Source organism: Glycine max, chromosome 1 (genome assembly GCF_000004515.6).
Source record: "Glycine max cultivar Williams 82 chromosome 1, Glycine_max_v4.0, whole genome shotgun sequence".
In the NCBI taxonomy this organism is placed as follows: domain Eukaryota; kingdom Viridiplantae; phylum Streptophyta; class Magnoliopsida; order Fabales; family Fabaceae; genus Glycine; species Glycine max.
The window spans coordinates 17622183-17640650 of NC_016088.4; the positions used below are offsets into that span (position 1 = coordinate 17622183).

General features: G+C 32.4%; 1 non-coding gene across 1 annotated transcript; it reads right to left on the bottom strand.

Annotated features, from left to right (window-relative positions):
- Positions 1-906: 906 nt before the first annotated feature.
- On the bottom strand, positions 907-1036 carry MIR10186C (microRNA MIR10186c). The gene has a single exon (NR_161668.1). It is a non-coding gene; the product is annotated as a microRNA MIR10186c (primary transcript).
- Positions 1037-18468: the final 17432 nt, after the last annotated feature.

Here is an 18468-nt window from a genome sequence, read left to right on the forward strand (position 1 = left end):
AATATGTAAGAGTAAGCTTACGGGTTCATAATCCGTAAGAGTAAGCTTACATATTTGTAATCCGTAAACTTACGAATTCGTAATTAGTTTACAGATTTGAACCTCTCACTTTTGCATTATTAGCACGACGCTCTAACCAACTGAGCTAATAAGTCAATTATGTTATAAAATAATTAATGTCGCTATATATAACACTAAAATTTCTAATGTATATTTAATGTACATGTAAATTTACATAATAAATTTTGTGATAATTAATTTTGATTTAATAATTAATTTGTTTGCATAAAAATAGGTTTCATAAAAATTTATATATGTAAACAAATTAATTATTCGATCAAAATTAATTGTCACAAAATTTATTATGCAAACTTAAATGTGCATTAAATATACATTAGAAATTTTAGTGTTATATATAGCGACATTAATTATTTTATAACAAATATGTATACAGATTACAAGTAAGCCTCTTACGGATTACGAATTTGTAAGCTTACTCTTACGGATTATGAATTCGTAAGCTTACTCTTACGGATTATGAATTCGTAAGCTTACTCTTACGAATTATGAATCCATAAGTCTCTTACAGATTACAAATCTGTTTATTAGTAGGGGTAATTTTGAAGAAAAAAAATGAAAAAGTGTTGGGTGTACAAGAAAAATGTTGAGTGCATAAAGAAATTTCCTAGAAGAAATGCACAGACTTCTTGTTCCCTCCAAGAGAAAGTCGCAAAGTTGAGTTTATGTCCAACATAAATGAATGAAAGACAACGCAAATGTTGCAAATAACTAATATTGAATAGCTTTAATTACACATTTTGTTCCTAAAGTTTCTAAACTTATTCTTTTAGTCCCTATAGTCAATAAGTAGATTTTTTAGTCCATGAAGTTTAATAAGTGAATTTTTTAGTCCCTGAAGTTTACATTTTAATTCCCAAAAGGTTACTGCCATTAAATTTTTTTTAACTCCGTTAGTTAAAGAATTTTAATGGCAAAAATCTTTTTTAGAATAAAAATATAAATTTTAGGGACTAAAAAATTTATTTATTAACTATACCGACTAAAAATGATAAATTTGAAAATTATAAGAATCAAATGGGTAATTAAACCTATTGAATAAAATTTCGGTGGACTATGAATAAGCTATTAGCGCTGAAAAGATACTACCAACATACTATAGGTTAAACAAAGAATTTGGGGGAACTTTAGTGTTTTGGAAATAGATAAAATGGAGGGTGTTGCTAGGTGCACCCAACATCATTGCTAGTGCACCCAGCACTTAAGGGGAAAAGACTAAAATACCCTTGATCCGTAAGTCTTTTAAGTTGATCCGTAAGCCTTTTACGGATCAACTTTATTCGTATGCGCTTAATATCAACATACGGATCAACTTGATCCGTAAAAGGCTTACGGATCAACTTGATCCGTAGAAGCCTTACGAATCAACTTGATCCGTAGAAGCCTTACGAATCAACTTGATCCGTAAGCCTTTTACGAATCAACTTGATCCGTAAGCCTTTTACGAATCAACTTGATCCGTATCAACCTTACAGATCAAGTTGATCTGTATGATTTACGGACCACCCTCACGCACACCCATCACAAATGAGAAGAAAGCGCAGGGGCAGTTTTGACATTTTTAAAAAATGCTGGGTGCACCTAGCAACACCCTAAAATTGATTTGATTCCAAATTCCAATGTTTTCTTCAAGTCGCATCATTTAAGGATTACTGTTTCTTTATGTATTGCAGGTTTTCTTTATTTGGAATAAGTTGTTTAAGCTACTTAGTGTGTATAAAGTATAAACCGTATTTGGTTTATCTTATTTTAAAGTGAAATTATTTTTGCAACTCATGGATGCTTTTGAAAAAAAAAATTCGGCTATATCTAGTTGTTGAGTAACTTATAAACTTGTTCAACTAATTTATAAGTTCCTTTAATTAAAATAAGTTTGTTTGAGTACGAGATTTCTTTAGTAGTTTATTTTTTATAAGCTAATTCATAAATTAATTGAATTAGTTTATGAAAAATAAGCTAGCTCATAAGTTATTAGTTTTTTTTTCAATTTTATCTTTAACATTTTATTTGAGAATCTATTTTACCCTTTTATTCGATTAAAAAAACCTCCTATCTTTTTTGTTTGTTGTCTAGAAAAATTTTCATATCTAATTTTACGTTTTTACACGCACACAACATGCACGATGGTTAACTCGTCATTGTTACATTGTTCCATTATAAATTCTTTGAATCATGTCAACTTTACAATTATTTGATGAGTTATTTTTTTTAAAATTATATGACCTAGTTCAATTCATTGCATGATTTTATTTTATCTATTCAATTTGTAAAAGCAAAAACATGTTCTACTTTTTAAGATGACAATTTATTAGAAATAAATTGAAATATTGAATGTCGTTTTATATCATTTGACATTTATTAGCTAACTTATTAACTAGTCTTATCAATTATTTTCAATAAATTAGTTAACTTATAAACTTTCAAATAGCTTTAAGTTTTTCAACTCCTAGCTTATATATAGCTTATAATTTTTTAGCTAGCTTATAAGTTTTGACCCAATTTATAAACTAATTTTACCAAAAGTCAAATGTTCATATTTTGCAAGTTGGGCCTTTTTTTTCCTGGGAATGGCCTATTATAATGCCACTCAATTAGAGTTGGGGATTGTTTCACCCCTTGCTAAGTTCACTTCCAACCTTTTAATAACTTTTTTTTCTAAAAATGTCCTTGACAAAAATGTGTTTTCATTGTTGTGTATCTCGACAAGATTTTGTCCAAACAAATACACAACGGGAATATTTTTTGTGTGTATATTGACAAGATCTATCGAGATACACAATAGAAATACGTTTTTTTGTGTGTATCTTGACAAGGTTTTGTTGAGATGACAGGAAGATATGATTTCATTATCTCACCAATTTTTGTTATATATTGTGACAACATTGTATATCTTGACAAGATCTACTCCATATAAACAACATAAACACATTTTTGTTGTGTATTTGGACAAGATCTTGTGAAGATACACAATGAAATACATTTCCATTGTTTTATTAGGGATGGGTGCAATCATTTTACAATATATAAAGAAAATATATTTTCGTTATATATCTTGACTAGATTTTATCCTAATACACAATGAGAATGTGTTTCCATCACAAGTATTTTGATAAAAAAAAAATCATCAAGAGTGTGTTTGTTTCACGGATTAAAAGCTTTTTCTTAGGAATGTAATATTCCTATGTTTGTTACAAATTTTTAAAAATTATTCTCAAATATTGTTGATTCCTAAAAATGTTATAGTTTTTTTTTTATTATGTTTTCTCATACTTTTATCCCGATAAAGCGGGATGAAAATATGATATTCCCATGGGAACATGGAAAGTCATTCTCTATATACCATGTAACTTTTATTTTTACATTTTTTAATTTATTTCTAATAGTGGATTCTATTTATAATTTTACATATAACATTAATAAATATTTTATAAAACTCATTATTTATTAGAACATAAATATTTAAATTATTGTGCAAAAAAATATTCGTTGACCTGTTCCTATTGGGGTGATAACTCAGCAAAATAGGGGGTGAGAATAAAAATTCCCGGCATTAAGGTTCATCTTGATTCAGATTTGAGCCCACCGTGATATGGACGCCCCCCAAAAAAATTTAATCCATCTACTCGTAATTATTAGTTATTTCTTTTCGTTGCTCCACAATTTCTTCCCTATATGTATGCATGCTTCTAGTGTGATATAGTACAGGTTGTAGTGGCAGAATTAAACTTTTTGGCTAAGTTATTAGGAACTCCTTTGAGAATTTATTGCACTGAAATCAATTTTTTTTTCTACATATCTTTGAAGAAGATTGCTTCCATGTCACGTTCCGCAGCTCGTCTGAATTCAATCCTTGCAGATGCAGTGCACATGCAATGTAGTGTTATTTAACATGTGATATAGCATGCCATTTTTTTTTTCATGTTTTTGGACGATACGTAATGTTATTTAAAATGCAACATATAGAATGTAAGACGTGTATACTCTATTTAATTTATTTAATCATATAAATAGAGAAAAAAAATCTTGAAAGGTGCACAAAGCATAGGCAGACCTAGACCTAGACCTGAAGTATATATTTCCGCCTAGTTCTCCTTAATTCTCCAAATTTAAGCTGAAATTGAAGTTGATATGACATTTTGTTTTTATATAGGATTAAATATGTTTATGTCTATGATATATATTCATTTTTGTCATTTGGTCCCTAATAAATTTTTGTTTTGAGATGGATTTCTAATATTTAAAAACTTTTGTCCGAGGTTCCTGCTGTTAGTTGAAATTTGTTATCTACTTACGTGACCGTTAACCAAACATGTAGGCATGCGACGTGTGGTGTCACATGTATTCGTTGCCCGAGTGAGATTACACGTGAGATTACACATAGGGAAGAACAACCAGCGATCCAATTCCTGAATGGCTCTCTTCCTCTTCCTCCTCGCTTTCTCTCTCCTCCTGTTCCTTTTCTCTCTCTCTCTCTCTCTCTCTCCTCTCCTCTCCGCAACCCTTCTTCTCCTTCTCCCACCCATTTCCACCTTCCTAATGCTGAAACCTCGTTTGTAGCCTCCCTCGACCACTTTCTCGCCCATGCTCAAACGTCCCTCAAAGACCACACAACGCTCAATGTCACGAAGCTCGACGACGCCATTTTTCACTCTGAGATGTCTTTTTTGCTCTAGCTCTTCAAAAACATCTACAAAGACACCTCTAATCTCACCTCTAATGGAAGTCTCGTTCACTGTCTCATCGAACAAGTTGCCTGGTTGGTCGCACGAATATTTAGGGAGCTCATGTCGTGGCACGCGTTGTAGGTGGACAGAGACTCGACAGAAAGTTAACAGATCTGCAACATTGACAAACACTCAGTCCAAATCCGCGCCTTTGTCTCTCTTTCTCTACCACCCACCGACTTCATCTTCAACCCCATCATCTTCGCCCTCGCCACCACCCACCCTTTCAAATACATGACGAAGACAGGGTGGTGGAGAGGGGCTTAAACGACTTTGTTTGATGGAGGGGTGGGGTGAGCTGACAAAACGACTCTATTTGACTAGATCTCACTTGCGGCGGAGGATGTAGAGGCCGAAGCTTTCTGGTCTCATATGCAATGACTCATTTGATATTGGGTTTGGGTTTCAAGGTCCAAAATCAAATCTAGATTTCATATCTAAAATTATGTTTTAGTAAATATGATTTCTTTTATTTATGGAAGTTGAATGTGTTTTAGTTTTTTATTTGGTCTATGGAATCTTTGTGTTGAATATGTGTTTCAATTCTTTTGATTCAAGAGAGAAATGGGTGGTGGTGGTTCAAAGTGGGAGATGGTGGACAGGTGCTTTGTTCATGGTTATTTTGTCGTTGCCATTACAGTGGACTGTGTGCTTCCTTTGATGGTGCCGTTGTGGAGGTTATGGTGGTGTTGTCTCGCCGCAGTGGGAAAAAGAGAAATGACATCGTTTTTTTATTTATTTATAAAAAGTCCTATGTATAATTTCACTTAGACAAAAATTACACGTGATATCACATGTCGCATACCTATGTGTCTGATTAACGGTCACGTAAGCATGTAACGAATTTCGACTAATGGAAAGAACCTCAGATAAAAAAATTTAAATATTAAGAACTCAACTCGAAACAAAAATTTATTAGGGAACAAATATAAAAAAAAATATCAGAGATTAAAAACATATTTAAGCTTTAATTTTATAATATAATATATAATTTTTGGTCTATTAAATAATGAGTTTCTATTTTTGTTTTTGAACTTTTTTACTGATTGACTGTTGTGAACATTTTTCCTGATCCGTGGCTCTTTGTTTACTTAATTGCATCAAAAGAATTAAACAAAATTATATCCTAATTATGGATTACCATAATGAAAATGCAAGAGGTTATGATTTATGAATTGAAAATCCTTAAACAATCTTACCGGTTGACTGCTGTGAACATTTTTGCTGGCATGTGGCTCTTTCTTTGTTTACTTAATTCCGTCAAAAGACCTCATAAAAAAAAATACGTCAAAAGAATTAAACAAAATTAAATCCTTATTATGGATTTCAAAAATGTAAATGCAAGAGATTGTGATTTATGATTTGAAAATCCTTAAACAGTAGTAATAAAATAATTAACAAATATGTTTTTTCAATTTTGTATGCTTTCTTTTATGCCTTTTTATATAAAATAATTAATGATTTGAATTATTAAATTATGAATATTTTATTTAAAATTAGTGCATATATATTTCTTTAATATTTCTTTTAATTATTGTTGCCCCCTTAAGAGCCAAGTCTAGCTCCGTCCCTGCCAATGGTTGATTATGGACAAAAACAGTGATAGTTGACTAATTGGATTTGGGGTCAGGGTGACGTTTGTAGTCGCATTCTGTCCCCCACACTAGCAAGATAAAGGGGACACAAGTGCATCAGCAACAGGGAAAAAGTGGTGCCGGAAGACCAAAGATTAGCACACCAAATAGACTTTGGATTATGCTTTGATTATGCACCAAGTGAGCGTGCAAAACATTAGACCCTATAGTTAATTGCGACCATCACGTGTGGGTCGCCTTTGCCATTTTATTGCATGATCAGACTTTTTGTCCATTATTGATACTTTCTGACACCCTTTTGAAGCTCCTTTTGCCTTTTGCTAATCTTCATGTGGGATCCTCGATCATTACTGTGCCTAGTTACATCTCACATGTTTGTTTAAGGCTCTATCCTATAAAATCTTAAATGAACATGATGTTTAATGTACTTGTTTTCCAAGTTTTTATAAAATTCATTTTGACCATGATATATGTAAATATGAAATAGGTTTTCTAATACTTATTTCAAATTGATAATAGGTTTTCTAATAATTATTTCAAATTGATAATGGTGAAATTAATGTAATTAATTTTAAAGTATTTTCAATTTATTTTTATTGAGTATATATGACACATTAAAACATCAAAATAACAATTATGAGTATTTATTTCTTGGTATTTAAGTCGAATATTTCAATTGTTTTTATGTAGTTGTTTTACTTTTAAATTACGAGTGTACCAGATAACTAATATATCCTCTTTGCATTATAAATTTAATCTTCCCTTGAATAATGAAATTTAATCTTCTTTTTGCATTGTAAATTTTTTACTTGTGGAGTCTGGTGGTTTCTGATGTAGTTTCTTTTCTTTAATTTCTAAAGATTAAAAATAAACTTAATTTTGATTTTTTATCCTTAATAAATATCTAATTTTATTTTTAATTCTTGACACTTATTTTTACCTTTAATAAATTAACAAATTTTGTATTTACTTCATAAGAAATATTTTTCATTTGTTATCAATAGAGACTAAAACAAAATTTATTAACTTATCAGGAAGTAAATATAAAATTTTCTAATTTATCAGGACTAAAACAAAATATCAAAAATAAAAAATAAAAATATTATTTTATTAGAAACTCGACATAAAATAAAAATTTATTAAAAAATAAATATAAAATTAAATATTTAATAAAATTAAAAATATATTTAAACCTTAAAAATAATATTAAAAAATTTACTATAACTCACCATCACTACTCATCACAATCAAGATCTAATTTCCTCTAAAACCTCCATTCAAACAAATATGATTAAATATCCATTCTAGTGATATTCAACAATAAGTGAGTAGTAGTGGACTAAATAAAAATATGAATGGATAAACTACAACAAAGTGATAGAATGTCAAATATATATATATATATATATATATATATATATATATATATATATATATATAGCCATCCTGGGATTTATTCTTTAATAAGGTTGGCAAAAGCAAAAGGTCCATAGATTAGTGTAACATATATTTGCTTATAATTTGTACAATAATATTACTTTTGCAAGTTGGATATATAGAATCTAAGTTATAGATATTCTATTATGATGCATCAATAACCAAAATCACACTGCAGTAGCCTCACTTGTCCCGTCAGTAGCCTGAGCTTTCTTTATTATCATTATTGTTGTTCCTCCTTTTGCTGGCATATACACTGCACATTTACAGTGATTCAGAGGATTATTGTTGAGTCACTAGTTTATTGAGAAGAAGAACTTGTACACTGCAACAACACATCACAATATTGATGTACATAAAATCTGGGTCAGATTGATTCGGGCCCCATCTTCCACTTTCCTTCACCATCTTTTCTAAAGAGATTTTCTTCTTGTACTTGTGAATATTTTTAATACACCCAAAAATTAAATAAATTAATAAAATTATTCTTCACTTAAAATTGAAAATCACCATCTCCTACACCCGTCCTCTTCCTCGGGTGCTTCTCTCATCATATTTCCCTTGGTTGTGCCCTAATCTCCTTCATCCTTCTGTTCATCTTTATCATTTTTGTTGATGGTGACTATAACCCTTAATGATGTGGCATCCTTATTACATTTGCCCCTTACAGGTGCCTTCCATACCTTCAATGCTCTTGATGTAGACCAAGCCATGGAGTTGTTAGTTGAGTTGCTTGAAGTTAGTACACAAGAAGCAAAATATGATACTGATCAATGTAGAGGGGCGTATGTTTGCCTAGCCTGGTTATGAGACATTTATCGTATCAAATGTGACGCAAGACAATGGATCCTAGCAGCTCAAACATATTTATTGGATCTAGTAGGTTGCACACTCTTTGCTAACAAGAGTGTCACACACATCAGTGTGGTATTCTTGGACGCATTTCATGACCTCAGCCAATCTGGAAGCTATTCATAGGGAGTGGCTGACTGGTCCATATGTATGACAATTTGAATGATGTGTCAAAGCATACGACAAAATATCTTGCAGGATATATCATTCTGTTATAGGTAATTATAATTTTTTTACCTCTAGTTTTTAATTTTATACTTTATATTTACTATTAATTAGAAATTTTATTTGTTTTTTTTAATATGTGTAGTGTTGGATCTACGAGCATTTCCCTATAATTGCTTCCATTGTTGCTGATGAGGATTACCATGAGAGGAAACCATGTGCTTGTCAATGGAAGTCTAGGAAGACATTACTAGTGTCAATGTATTGTAAATGCTTGGATAGACTGATGCCATATGTTGTGTGCTGGATTCCTTATGGTCACCGATGTGTATTTAGAGAATTTAAGCTCATCTTATTATTTTATGAACATATCAGATGGGGTTCATCTATTGTTAGACACCAACCAGAGAGGGTAGTGCGCCGGTTTGGTTATGTTTAGACCATTCCTCCATTCTCTACTACTCCATCCTTATCTATAGAGGAGATTGATGATAGATGACTTCAATTTTTAGAATACCTTGCACCGGTTGGACAGATTCGTAATGCTCTTGGATAGTGTGCAACAAACTACATGGAGTGGTTCTATAGGATATCTCACCCCTTCATGAGTCTGATGTAACACCCTGATATATATATCTATACATTATTAGTAATTATGTTTGATGTTTGATTATTTGTTGCGTTATTTTCACCCGTAATTATTTTTAAGGAAGTTAATTTAGTTAATAGAGGGGTATGGATAGATAAGGATTTAGCTTCTCAAAGAAGCCTCTTGAGAAAGCTTATCAAAGAAGCCACGAGGAAGCTTCTGGAGGAAGCCTCTTAATGAAGCTTCTAGAGAAAGCTACATGAAGTTGTCTCGGTAAAAACGCTGCCCAGCCTTCATTAACCGTTTGATCTTCTCGAAATTTGGTCTGCAACTTCACAAGATACTTGTCCATGATCTGACCGTTGGGATCTTTGAGAAAATGTCTGGAGTGTGCTAGAAGCCTCTTAATGAAACTTCTGGAGGAAGCCTCTTAATGAAGCTTCTAGAGAAAACTACATGAAGCTGCCTCGGTAAAAACGATTCCCAGCCTTCGTTAACCGTTGGATCTTCTTGAAATTTGGTTTGCAACTTCATAAGACCATTTTCCATGATATGACCGTTGGGATCTTTGAGAAAATGTCTGGAGTATGCTAGAAGCTTCCGTTCCCGAGAGCATCTCTTATTTATACATTTCAGCCTTTGCTTTCGTGTAGCTTAGGAAAAACGTCATTTCTTCTTCTTTCTTTCTTCCAAAGCCATTTCTAAAGTTCCAATAACTTTCTCCATCACCCACAACCACCATTAGCCACCACAAACCATCATTGTTCTCCATTGAAAACCCACACCGAGAGGAACCCTTCAACCGAAGCGGAATCTTCCAACTTGGCTTGCGGTTTCGGTAGAGAACGAAAACCCTAATCTGACCTTTCGTTTTCTTTCGAGGTAACCATGGTTCTATGCTTGTTTCTTGTTAGTTTCATCTTGTCTTTGCATCTTTTCTGCCTTTGGAACCTCCATTGCATGTCTTATGCTTCCTTTGAAAAACCTTAGAGAAAGAGACTTTGTAAACGTTATCCTTTCATGAAATGCATGTTATTTTCGTAACCTACACTGAACCCCAATCACATTGGTGTGGTCAGAATTTTCAAATGACGTTCCTTTGTAAAACTCGAAATGCTCTCAACTCTTTCATGTAGTGATGTGGGTGTTTGACCCAGAGCACTGTTACTAGCTTTGTTTTCTGAAATACATACTAAGTCTCCTTCGTTTAGGCACGATAGAGGCTTGTGTGGAATCGACGAGCAAGGACAAAAAGGAATCTTCAAGTGACACGACGAGGAATCCGTGGGGTAGCACACAATAGGTAAGGGGAGTTTATTATAAAATTTACCGTTTTAACACCATAGTTAGGGTCAGGGAACCTAGCTATGAGGATATCTGCCTGTCCTTATTGCATGCTGATTTTTCTTCAAAGAAAATTATGTTTTAACTAATGAGATGCGATATATATATATATATGTATTGTGATGAATGATATTGTTTTGGTTGTTTGAAATGTGTTGTTTGAAGACCGTGCGTGTGGAAATGATATTGTTGTGTTTGTTTGAATTGTTGTTGATGTTGCTATTGAGGATTTTAATTGATATGTGGTGATAATGATAATTATGATGATATTGATTCGAGATGACGTTGTTAATAAAGACCATGTCAACATGAATTGTTATTATTGATGAATATGTGAATATGAAATGAGGTTGTTGTTGTTGTTGATAACGTCATTGAGATGAGATGATATTTATGTTGTGAATGACATGGAAATGAAATGTTGATTGATGTTGGAAATGCATTGGCATGTGCATGTTGTGTATGTTCGTGGGGGGCACTGTGCACTGACCTTCCAGGGTCTTTGGCACTAGCTTTTGGCCACGAACATACGTTGTATGGAGTGTATGTCATGGGGGGTAGAGTGCACTGACCTTGTCAGATGGCCCAGACGTGGGTAACTAGCGTGGTTAGAAAATCTAAGCATTTATGAGGGGGTGCTTAGACGCTTTAATTGGTTCATGGTCTTTGGCACTTACTTTTGGCCGTGATCATAGCTCATACGACACAAGAAATAGAGTAACTGTGGCCAAGTGTACTTTGTACTAGGGGGCTTGTCACATGGTAGGGAACACCTTTGGGCTCCCAGGCTGATCACCTATGGGAGGGGGCTGTTACGTGCACAACCGGGTGGTCTCGACAAACTCAGCACAGTTCCCTAAGTGAGAGTGTCGTGTGGACACGCTTAGGTTATTTCCTGAGATTTGGTTGTTGTTGGTACGTACCACATTGCATCTGAGTGTTGAGTCAGGTGCATGCATCATTTTGTGCAGTCTTGATTGGGTCCATGGATGGATGATGAGTAATTGTTGGATGTGAATGATGAATATTCGTTGGATATGAGTGTTGAATAATGATTGTTGTGCATGCTTATCATGTTTGCATATGTTCCTTGCTAATTGTGGTTATTTGGAATTGGTATTGGTTCTTTTATAATAAACTCACCCTTGCAATTTTGTATCGTGTGGTTGATACCTGTGATGATCACGAACCTTGTTCGTGGGAGCAGAATGACAGTGGCAGGGTGTAGGGAGTAAGATTCTGGTGAGGAACCGCCGAGTCGACGTGATGACGTTGGCGTTATTTTGGGAGAGAGTTGTGTTTTGTAATCAAATCCTCCGTAGTTGGTTTTTAAGTTTTATTTTGTTGAGTTAAAGATGTAAAACTAGAATTTTAATTATATATATATGAACATATTTAATTTTCGTTATGTGTATGACATGTACCAAATTATTGTTTCTATGTAATTATGCATATTCACTTAAGTAATGGCGTGTTGTTGGATGAATTTATGTTGTGACAAAATCACGTCTATTTTCATAATAAAAAATTATGGGAGTTCTTTTTATAAAAATTGAAATTATCGAATATTAGAGTGTGAATACTGTAGCAACGAGGCGGGTCGTTACATCTGACATAGCTTAGGAAGCCTCCTAGACATCCACCCCCGGGTGCATGATGATACATTTATTGTACTAGATCCTCCTCAGCAGCCCGTCCACATAGCAGCTATGCTATAACCACCTGCAACTGCACCTGCTGATGTAGACATGCCTTGACATGCAGTGGTATAATATTATTTCAATTCACTATTAGTGAATTTTTGTGTTATGTATCCAATAATTATTTTTTATTGTGTTGTCAATGTCGTAGGATGCTTGCCAAAGGATAACAAAAAAGTTTGGAACACATGATCAACATGAGGATAGTCACTGCTGGTACTAAAGCATACACTCTGACCGAGCATAACCTGAGAATAGTCAGGGGTGTCATTCAGCAACGAAATGTTTATGTTTGGTCTAGATGAAGGAGGGACACACAGGACAAAGGAAGATATTTGGGATTGATTAAGTAGTATATGATACATGTATGCAATATGACTGGGCAGTGTTTAATATTTCTATTATTTGACATACTACGCATCTTATCACTATGGTTTTAATTTGCATTTATGTAGTATTTCACTATTATGGTCTTCGGCTAAATAGATTACGTTAAACCCTAATCCCTAAAATAAGTAAACCCTAAACGCTCAACCCTCAGTCATCAAGAAACAATAAACCCTAAATCCAAAATCATAAACCCTAACCCTAAATCATAACCCATAAAACCTAACACTAAACTAAGTCAACCATAAACCCTATACTTACTAAGCCCTAAACCCTAAAACCTAACACTAAAATAAGTCAACCCTAAACCATATACTCATTAAGCCCTAAGCCCTAAACCCTAAACCCTATATTTTAACCCTAAACTAAGTAAACCCTAAACCCTAAACTCACTAAGCCATAAACCCTAAAATCTAACCCTAAAATAAGTCACCCTTAAACCACTTAACCCTAATTATTTCTTTTATTGTTTGCTCATTTGTTTCTTTTGAGCACCTTTTGTTTTGATCTTTTCAGAAGGAGCACACATAGAATTCAAATCAGGGTAGGCAATTTCCCAAAATTTACTCTTTAGAGTCACTTTGCCACATACATCAAGGTCTTCAAACTACTTGGATATGGCTTCCATCTCTTCGGTTATGGTGACTTCCGGCTCAAATAAACCTTGCTCTAAAAAAACTTAGCCTCTGCCAAAACATATGGATTGTGTCAAGTGGTATGCTACCAAGAACATATCTAGCTAGCTCATGTGCACATGGAAGATTGTGAGTAGTTCTCATTATACATCCACAATGAGAATTGTTAATTCCAGCAAAATTTACATTCTCAAACTCAGCAGCAATCTGGTTTAACATATACCTCAATACCATGCCAAGTAGTTTTTTGTATAAGGTAACTTTAAAAACATGCTCAATCACATGTGTACTTGTCTCAAAAGATGCCTTAATTTCAGTGTGTTGTAGAGTGATCATGTTGTTCATGGCTTCCCAAACACTACATAGGTCTCCAAGACTATTCTGCAGTAGTCTCTTTAAGGCTGAATGTGTAGACTCAACCCTACATTTGAAAAACACAAACAAGTAAATACAAACAATTATTTTTATCCATTCATGTCCAAACCCTAAAACCAATATATATTTACAATTTTCATACTTGTTAGTTGTGTTTCCTAGATGCATCACCTTATTCGTCTAGGCTTTAACAAATCTTTGCTTATGGGGAATCAACCATGTTTGTTTGACATAGTCAACAAACATTGGCCATGGTGAGCAAGCAATTTCAAACTTCATAAGAGTCATCAAAATCTTGCTCAGAAGGACAATCCACCAGACTCCTCCATCCTTCCATGACATAATCCCATGCATTTTTTTGACCCACAAGGGTTTTACATTTTTCCTTCACATTCTTATCAATGTGAAATTGACACAACAAGTTGGTTGGCTCAGGGAAAACAGTTTTCATTGCATTCATCAATACTGGATCTCTGTCGGTAATAATAACTTGAGGGATTGCATCACATCTCAGAAAAATACCTAGAAACTGTTCCAGAGCCCAAACAATATTATTTATATGTTCTCCCTCCAAATAGGAGAATGCAACTTAAAATGTCATTCCAGTTTGTGCCACACCAACAATGTCAAGTAAAGACAACCCGTATTTGTTTGTTTTATAGGTACTATCTATGAAAAATACCAAATTATAGGCATTGGTTAATTTCATTGCATCAGAATGACTCCAAAATATATCACGTACAATATCTTCATCTTTCAGTCTATGCCAATGAATATACTGATCGCGTTCAAGAAGCTTCATTAATTGTTGCATTTCACTATTATTGTCTCTTATAGAAGAACGATATGGATATCTTGCATTGCATACTTGCTTCATTGTTGTACAAATGGTGACATTGTGTTCCTTCAATGTCAGAAGAATATTCTTTGGTTTGACCATTGACTTTGTCATATCACCAACAATAGTCTTCACATCCTTAGTTAGTCAACCAACATATGAATGTTCAACTAATGACTTAGCCAATGCATGATTATGACTCTCACACATTAACTTCACCATCCATCCTTCACCTCCGAACACTGGTTTCACTTGCAGCTTAAAGGGACACCTACATTTTCTACTACTAGTAACTATTTGTAATAAATCTTTCCTGCATGCCCTATATTTGCCACTTCTCTCACAACCAATTAAAACATATGAGGTCCTTCCTGTATTTTCAGTATTTGTGTCTGACCTCATTATCACTGCCACAAAATCAATATCATACACATCAAAGCGAGCCTAATGCAAAACTTCATCACGGGTAGCCAAAAACCTACAAAAGGGATAATACCTGTTTAGTCTTCAAGGGACATTTATTTACTTACTTTAACAAAATACAAAATCATATCAATACCTAAGAAGTATTGAAGACATCAGAACAATCAATATTTTCAAACATATCAGGTTCCTCTCCATTGTCTTCATTCATATTAAATTCCTTAGATATTATACTATTATATATCCACTAATCTTTGTTCATTACTTAACAAAATATTCAAAAAAATTCAATGACAAACTAATGACTCCTAACGAAACCATACATAATTCTAATTATTTATAAATAAATCTATTTATTTGAAAAAACTTCCATGTTGAAATTTTTTTAATGTCTTCTACACTACATAAGTATGTCGATATTTCAATAAATATGTTTTTTAACATATACTATCACACAATTTTATTATTTTTGTATTGCATTTACTAATATATTACATTGAAATTGATAAGCATATACATGAAAATTTATACTTGCATAAACTAATATATCACACAATTTTATAATTTTTTTACTTGCATAAACTAGTTAATGTTATAATATTTACACAAATATTATAAAGGTTTAATTACTCATTTGATTCTTATAGTTTCATAATTTTTACCTTTTAGTCCTTATAGTTTGAAAGTGGTCTTTTTAGTCTCTATAATTTACATTTTAATTCTCTTTTAGTCCCTACTATTTAAAAGTGGTCTTTTTAGTCCTTAGAATTTGTATTTTAATTCTCTTTTAGTCCCTATAGTTTGAAACTGATCTTTTTAGTCTCTATAATTTGTATTCTAATTATTTTTTAGTCCTTACTACAAAAAATTATAAAAATAATTGACTACAAATTAGTTATAAATTATCAACTATTTTTTTATTACAAGTTATCTTACGATAAATTAGTTACGATTACTTGCTAATATTTTTGTAGTTAATTGTAATTGATAATACTACTCATATTTTGATGGTAAGGACTTAAAGAGAATTAAAATATAAAGTATAGGACTAAAAATATCACTTTAAATTATAAGGACTAAAAGAGAATTAAAATGCAAATTATAAGGACTAAAATGATCACTTTCAAACTACAAGAACAAAAACATAATTAAAATGTAAATTATAAGGACTAAAAAAAATCACTTTCAAACTATAAGGACTAAAAGGTACAAATTATGAAACTATAGACACCAAATGAGTAATTAAACCTATTATAAAAAATATTACTAAATTTATAAAATAAACATTAAAAATATTTTTTAATTATTTTAAAAATGTTTTAGGTGATACAGATTGACAATCTGTATAAGTTATGCGGATTGTCAATTCGTAAGATTCATACGAATTATCAATCCATATGTTTATTACTAAACAGATCCAAGTCGTAGAGACAAAAAAAACTTACCTCCTCCATCGTTGCATCGTGATACCCACCACGACGATAACAACGTACTGCGAACGACCATCACGATCTCGATCAAAGCAGCCACAACAACAACAAGGAACTCAGCCGGAAAAAAAAAAGAGAATAGTGTATGAAGAAAAAAATAAAACCAACAAACAAAGAAGAAGTTAATAGGGGTAATGTTGGAATTTTAAAAATATTGTTTAGTGTAGAAGAAATATTCATGGTACAAGAAGAAAATCCCTCCCCTAAAATCCTGTGGGCCCTACCCACTACTATTGCCTGAGTTTCACATGATATGGGCCAGGCCTTGTTAACATATGATCACAAGGTTGGTTACCATCAAAATCAGGATGGTGAAGACTAAAACTTGTGTTAGAAGAAAGTATAAATCAAAATGATGTGAAATGAGAAATTGGTTTTCTATTTTCTTTGGAAACCATTTCACCTTTTAAAATTAATATTATATTATAGTAAAAATTTGATGTTATCAATACAATTAAAATTTATCATAAAATATATTAATCAATTAATACAATTTTATACTATTATTTAATCACAAAATATAATTTATATATTTTTAAAATAATTATTATAAAAATTAATAAAATTATCATGATTAGTTATAATTAAATGAAAATAAAAAAAATACTTTTTAGACCGTAGTATAAAAGTGTATATATATATTTTTTGCTATCAATGCATTATTATTGATTTTTTATAACCCCTCACTGATTTTTTTTTCCCCACCGAGACTAAATCTCCTTTTAAGGATCTGAATGCACTCAAAAATGTATTGTCTCTTTCAAGTAAATTTTCTGCATACACAACTCTTGATCACTTTCTTAAGATACTCAATCTTATTATCACTGAAACTAATCACTTATTTATTTCTGATCTCATCTAGATATAAATCAAAATTTTAAATTAAATTATTTTGATATCAAAATTTTCACATTAAGTTCTATTAAATCTTATACTCAACATATCGTGTAAGGTTATTAAATGTGGTGGACAGAAAAATCAAAATTGTAATAATAAGGGTCCCACCACCTATCCTCCACCCCTTGAATTTACAATGGTGCTAGTTGTACGGTATACAATACCCTTTTTAAGGTGCAGGCAGATTTGTAGGTTGCTGGGCTTGTGGGCACATTTTGGACATTGTGAAAGAAAGTTGTGTAGGAGGAGATGAGGCCAGAAAGGAAAGGTACCCCTTTGTAGGGTCTTCCATGGGCCATGCAAGTCTTTGAATGATTTCTCGTGGGGGCACCATTCCTTCACAACCTTTCATTTGATGGTTCAATTTATAAAGAGGGTTTGCAAATTTTCAAGGTGACAGAAAGTGATGTCCTTACGTTCCACCTTCATTAGAGAAAAGGGTGGGTGGGGGTTGTGTACGGTTTGGCTCTTTGCTTTCGCTATGTCGCCTAGTATAGATCCGGACAAGGTTGTTGCTTCTACTTTAGGAGATAATTTGGTATGAACTTTACACAATTTCGGATTTCTTTTTGGAATATTTAATTTCTTTTAATACTGGATATTTGTTATTCACAATTATACATAGTTGTACGACACATGTAACATGGCAGTGATATTTATAGAATGTTATTAACTTCTATTGACTTGGTTGAAGATACTCATCACCATCCATTCATTTAATGAATTACTGTTTGAATTTGTTGAATTAGATACACACATTTGATAAAAAGAAAAATACACATTTTCTCACATAAATAAAATTAAGTATGTATTTTAAAAAATTATGACACTAGCTAGTAATTAATATATTTTAACAAGGTTAAAATATAAATAAACAACACAAGATTAAGAAAACATAATTGAATAATTAAGGTTTATTATACAAAGTCACGATTTCAA